This window comes from Alnus glutinosa, chromosome 12 (genome assembly GCF_958979055.1).
Source record: "Alnus glutinosa chromosome 12, dhAlnGlut1.1, whole genome shotgun sequence".
NCBI lineage: Eukaryota > Viridiplantae > Streptophyta > Magnoliopsida > Fagales > Betulaceae > Alnus > Alnus glutinosa.
The window spans coordinates 26,055,122-26,061,764 of NC_084897.1; the positions used below are offsets into that span (position 1 = coordinate 26,055,122).

The 6,643-nt window shown below is 33.0% G+C and overlaps 1 long non-coding RNA gene across 1 annotated transcript; it reads left to right on the plus strand.

The window, feature by feature from the left end:
* The first annotated feature begins 4,689 nt into the window (after positions 1 to 4,689).
* On the plus strand, positions 4,690 to 5,438 carry LOC133851140 (uncharacterized). Its single transcript, XR_009895752.1, has 3 exons — positions 4,690 to 4,774; positions 4,959 to 5,056; positions 5,152 to 5,438. It is a non-coding gene; the product is annotated as an uncharacterized LOC133851140 (long non-coding RNA).
* The last annotated feature ends 1,205 nt before the right edge of the window (positions 5,439 to 6,643 follow it).

Genomic DNA, 6,643 nt, shown 5'->3' on the forward strand with positions numbered 1-6,643 from the left:
ATGAATTCTCTCATATCCTTGAACACACATGGTTAGAAGTTTATTTACTAACCATTTATCCTTACGTGTGTTACAAGATAAAATTTTACACTTAGAAGAGAAAATTTAAAAATAAAATGACCAATAATGACTTAAAAAATCTTAATCTTTAGAAACTTAAGCTAAACTACAATATCCTTCATTCCCATAATGGAATTAGAAACACTCAAATGAAAAAGTATATTAATCTTTTTCCAGTCAGAAAAATATTACCATAAAGTATTGAAATATAAAACTACCAAAGTAGAGTATTATGAACAGCTGCAATAACCAAAAAAATAAACACTTTAATGCTATGAATTAACATTATTTTAAATTAGCCAATGCCAATTTAAATAGTAAATTTCAACCTACCTGTGGGCAAAAGTTGCATCACGCATGAAATTTACTCTTTATTAATAAGACTAAGGCAAATTTAAATATTAAAAAATAAAATTCTCCGTACCTGTGGGCAACCGAAAGAAATTTTACTTTTAATACTAAATTTGTTATCTTATTCTAATTAAGTCATAAAAATAAAAACTTCCCTGCGGGGATAAATAATTAAATTTATGAATTAATTACAAGACAATGTTAACTTTATTTTAAATTAGCCAATGCCAATTTAAATAGTAAATTTCAACCTACATGTGGGCAAAGGTTGCATCATGCATGAAATTTACTCTTTATCAATAAGACTAATAAATTTAAATATTGAAAAATAAAATTCTTTGTACCTGTGGGCAACCGAGAGAAATTTTACTTTCAATACCAAATTTGTTATCTTATTCTAATTAAGTCATAAAAATAAAAACTTCCCTGTGGGGATAAGTAATTAAATTTATGAATTAATTACAAGACGATGTTAATTTTTCTATATAAAGTTCACGTGTACGATCTTTATGCAATTATTATAAAATCGAGATGCTGTGGCTCTCCCAAAATCATAATAATCACTCTGCAGTTTATGAACATCTAATAAAATTCTTTATGATGTTCTTATGTGTAATCCTGATGTAATTATCATTAAAAACCGGGATGCTGTGGCTCCCTAAAATCATAATGATAATTACGTGTGTGTAATCTTGATGCAATTGTCATTCAAAATTGGGATGCTGTGGCTCTCCCAAAATTATCATGATAATTGCTACTTCATTAACATCTAACAACTTTATAGATGCCCCCTTAATAGCCCCAGGAATATAACAAACCAATACTTAAATGGGGTAAACAGCATTTTCCAAGGTGCAAGCAGATGAGCTCCCAGGAAAGTGAGGGGGGTCACACCGGACACACTTAAATCCCAAGACTTTCCTTGCCAGAACTTTCCCCGACATTGCATTCTTAGATATTACTGTAAACACACCAGTATATATGGTATTGTTAATTATTCTTAGGTCTAGGCATCAAGCAATTTATATTTAAACAATATAAATTCAACAATTAAAAATATATTCCTCAATTCATGTATTAAATAAACAATAATTTTAATACACAGTACTGTAAATAATAAAGGGAATAAAACCTTAATGTGAAAGCATAAAACCAGACTTAGCTCAATGGTTTGAAGCTTGTCACTTTATGGACATGAAGGTCCCAAGTTCGAACCCCATATGAGCCAAATCTTTTATTTTATTTAAATGCTACTGTAATGGGCTAGTATATTGGGTTGGGCTTCTGGGTCACAAGACTCCAAATGGGCTACTATATTTGGGCAATTGGGTCAACCCACTTAATCGGGTCAGGCCTCTGGGTCTATGTATAGTGCTGGCCCAAACTAGGTCAGCCCACTTAAATGGCCCAAAACTGCATGGGTTTTAAAAAAACCCTACCCAAAAAATATATCCAACCCAAAAAACTTTAATGGGTCGAAACCCTACCCAGTCATCAACCAACCCGACCCGTAATGTTCCAGATGGGTTGAAAACCCTAAAAATGGAACCCTAGCCGCCACCCCTTTATGAAAATACCCATATCAAGATTACAACAACTCAAAATTAGGCAGTATATCACAATACACAGAATAGTGATAAAACAAAAAGTAGTTATATCAAATTTATGGGTTTTCACAAACAGTACGTGAACAACAAATATTCACAAAATAATCGCTAATACATTTCTATCATGTCACAAAAGACGAAATATTGCTCAAACAAAGTGAACAATACCAAATAGAATATACTTGATTCAATATTGATAACCAATAAAAAATACTTGATTCAATATTGATAACGCATAGTAAAATTATACGCTAAGCAAAATAGCACAGATGATGGCTCTGATACCACATGTTAGAAATAATTAAATAAAAATTATTTCTTTAACCTAACATGCGCAGCGGAAAACAAATAAGACAGGATTCAGGCTTACCTCTAGCCATATTTGCTCAAACTTTTCCACGATCCATCTGAAGAACAAGAAAAGATTATTTGAGGGATCTTCTAACCTATGCCTATTGCTTGATGGCTGTACTGATGGTGTACACAGGCACTCTATTTATAGGCTAGGTTAGGGACCCTCAAATGGTAAACACCGTATTGTTTCCTTCCATCAAGGAAACAATATTGTTAATTGATTTTTAAAATCAATTAACCGATTCCATATTTACGGTAATCTAAATTAATAGAAATAACCATAATACCGATTCCATATTTACGGTGATCTAAATTAATAGAAATAATCATAATACCGTATATGTTTATTAAAAAATAATAAATATAGCAAACACCGTAAATGTGATATAAAGGTCACATAAGGGAATAATATTTTACAATGATTACATTGTGATATTTTTGAAAAGCCTTGTGCGGCTGTAGCAATGCATGGAAAGTGGAAAGCAATTCAACTGGAAGATTCAGCCCACTTTATTGAAAAGAGGTGTCCCACTTGATTTGTGGCTGAAATCAAAAAGCCACCAATTTTGAAGAAGGCAAGAGGCGTGGGTCCATTTGTTTCTCCTGGGATGGGAAATTGTTCTTCAACTCCAAATTATTAAAAGACCTTTATCCGTGATTAAAGCTCTTTTTAAGATTTTGATAAACTCTATTCAACTATCAATAGTTTAATTGTGTTTTTTTTTTAAAGATTTTTATTTTGGGCATTGATGATTGTATAACTATGAGAATTGTATTTTTGTAATTAGTTTTAATATTATATAAATCATGATGAAATGTTTATCTTTTCTATAAGAAAGCATTTTATTTTGATTGTGCGCAAATTATATTTATTGTTCAAAAGATGATAAATGTAATGGTTATGCAATAGTATTATTTGAACATGCAACAAGAGGTTTTGATAGTTCTGACCTAGGTTAGACAAGTCATACTACACCTTAAATTAGTATAATTTAGGTATATGATTTGTACTAATCCTAAGATGAGCTACACTTAATTATTGTTTGTTTGTAACTAAGTTAATAAATTTGATAATCCATGCTTAGGGTGGACAGATCGTGCTACACCCTAACTTAGGTAGACGATCTGTGCTAGTCAAAGATGGGTTACACTTATTTGTTGATGATGGTATTTTCTTGACACTTTGTTGTGTGTTTGACAACCATACACAAGTAATATAATGCCTAAAATGAATGTCTCATGTTAATATGATAGCCACTGGTACAAGATTAGTGGTGAAATCAATTCCTTATTTTCCATCTTATTAAGTTCAAATTTAATTTATTTTTCAGCATTTAATTTTAGTTGTTAGTTTATAAACAAAAATCACAAAAATATCACTTTCTAAGGGATAAATTAGAATTGATTTTATTAAGGCTTGATAGATGTAACCGACCAATATAAACACTATCCTACAGTGATTCGTGCTATTACGAGTAGTATTATTATTAAAATAATGATTCAATGCCACCTAAATATACAACTTTTCACCACCTTGCCTATGTGGCAAGGTGGTCCCCCACTACTTTTTGAGTTTTTTTATTTTTTAAAAATAAATTAAAGTGGATGACCAACTTGTCACATAGACAAGGTGGTAAAAAGTTGTATATTTAGGTGGTAGTGAATCATTACTCTTATTATTATGAGAAGTGATTGTTACACTTCAAGTGTACAACACTTTCACTCTCTCAAGACACATGAAGTGGGGTCCACAGTGTGTGTGGAACCCACTTCATGTGTCTTGAGGGAGTGAAGGTGTTGTGTGGCTGAAGTGTTTTTATCATTTCCGTATTATTATTGAAGTACAAAATGACTACATAAGGGGTAATGCGACGTTAGGATGTAGGTAAATGTGAGTAGAATGTGGGTGTAAGCTAGCCTAGCATTTCTCTTCATACTGAGCTAGAGTCGGTTCCATGATGTGTACAAGTTTGTTAATCTGCCAAACTTACGTTTGTTAATCACAATTAATAAGTTTGTTAAGTCAGTTATTGGATAGGCTTGCGTTGCATACTATTATAATCCTTATCTTTTGGAATTTGCAATTCAAATCTACCAAAGTTTCAATTTTGGCTTAATTATGATAAGGCTCATGAAGTCTCTCACTTGGTATGAACCACCAAAAATACTTATTTTATTTTATTTTATTTTTTTGAGGAAACCAAAAATACTTATTAGAAACTGAAAGAAGCACGTAAATACTTATTAATAATCTACAGACATGTTTTTATTGTTTGTTTTGGGTTACTAATTCCTTTTTGTTTTATGAATAATTCATTTGAGGTCAAAATACTCTGCCACTTGCACCACGACCGCGACCACCTCAAGGCTGTTTTCCACGTTTCTCCAAGGATTAGGAAGCTGTAAGTTCTTTCTCTCTCTCTATCTGTAGTGTGTTTATGGATATAGAATTTGAGAGCGGTCTCAATCAACCCGCTCTCGATCAGTAGGTATTTACATAAGTATACATTATCATTTATCGAGGCTCTCTCACATTTATAATCAATCGGAGTGGATCAAGTGTGATTGTGCATGTGATGTGATCAGGTTGTGCTTGCAAAGCGAGTCCACTTTAATTATGTAACTCCCGATGCCTTTCATGTGACCGCACCGCCACCGGTACAGCAGTTGCCTCTCGATGACAGGTATCTATAAATCTCAAACTTGAAGTAATTATGTCCTCGTTAATTTTCTCCTTCATTTAATTACCGTACCCTTTGAAATGGTCTTCGATTTGCAGCATGTATATGGAAGAAAGGGAGGCAATTGCAAGAAAGAGAATGAAGGGGGGAGATTACTTGAGCTTTGAGCCTTTATTCGGATGGTGGCCGGACATCAACAGATCGATGGCAACCCACCTAGCTAGTTATACTTATACATGGTCTCCTTAATATATAAAGAGATCGATCTAGTAGTAAATTAAGTGTGCATGGTTGGGACTCTTTTAATATTGATAGAGATTTAATCGTCGGACCATGATTTCGATAGAATAATGCTTATCTTGTGAGAGATCCTTATCTTGATAAAGCTTATTTTATTAGTTTAATTAGAGATTAGAGTAAGAGCATTTTTAGTAGCCTCACCAAATTTTAGTCACCAAAATAATTAAAAATCACTTTTTTCTATTCTGGTGAGCCACTTTATTAAAATTCCCTCAGCAGTCTCACCATTTTAACTAGTCAATATTCACTATTCCATTTAAATAATAATTTTTTCATATTTATTTATTTTTTTCTCTATATAATCTTTTTACAAAAAATCATTCATATCCATGAAATAAGGACATTATCGTGTGAGAGATGGGAAATGGGAGAAGAAAATGAGAGAAAAAAGGAAAAAAGTGTGCTACTCATGTGAGAGAGAAAGGTGAAACAAAATTTGGTGAGTGAGTTGTTGAGTGAAAATGCCTCATCTAATTTGGTTAGTAATTTCAGTCATCAAATTTTTTTGGTTAAAATGGTGAGGCTGCTGTGAGTGATTTTTCAGGATTTTCATCAAATTGACTCACCAAAATAGCTAAAAAAGTATTTTGGTGAGGCTACTAGGAATGCTCAAAGGATTTAGTCCAACTCTAATTGAGCACAACACGTGATCCATACCTGAACGACTCTGGTTTTGATGGGGACAGTGACGGAGATGCCGGAATAACAAAAAAAAAAAAAAACGAACCCCCGATTTGCTTTCAACGAAGAAAACGGGAAAAAAAAAAATGTGATGGCAGATAGAGGTATTGCCACATCAAAGTGTGAAAAGTGAGTGTAAAAAAAAAATAGGGAAATGATACTTACACTCTTGGAGATGGGCCTCACCTCAATGTATTTTGTTGTTGTACCATTGTTGTACATTTGGAGTGTTTTGATCATTTCTAAAAAAAATAAGTGTAAGTATAGCATTTTTTTCATTTACAAATTGACGTGAAAAGGTTAAAATTAGAGACACGTGGAAAGGTATCTGAAGCTGTTTGCGCTTTTTGAGCTTATTGGTACGGTGGCCATGGCAGTTCCAGAGTGCGGAGACATGATCAGAGTCATCGAGACAACAATGGTTCAAAGCGATTTAAAGAAGATTCCAAAAGGAGAGAGGACCGTAGAAGGACTACTTGTTAGAGAAAGTGGAGGCGAGACATTAAGATGGCTGTATCCCATATATATATATAATACGTGTAGAGCTTTTTGGACCGACACCACTACAACTAGTTTGCGACACGAAAACCAACCAGATCACGAAGCTTC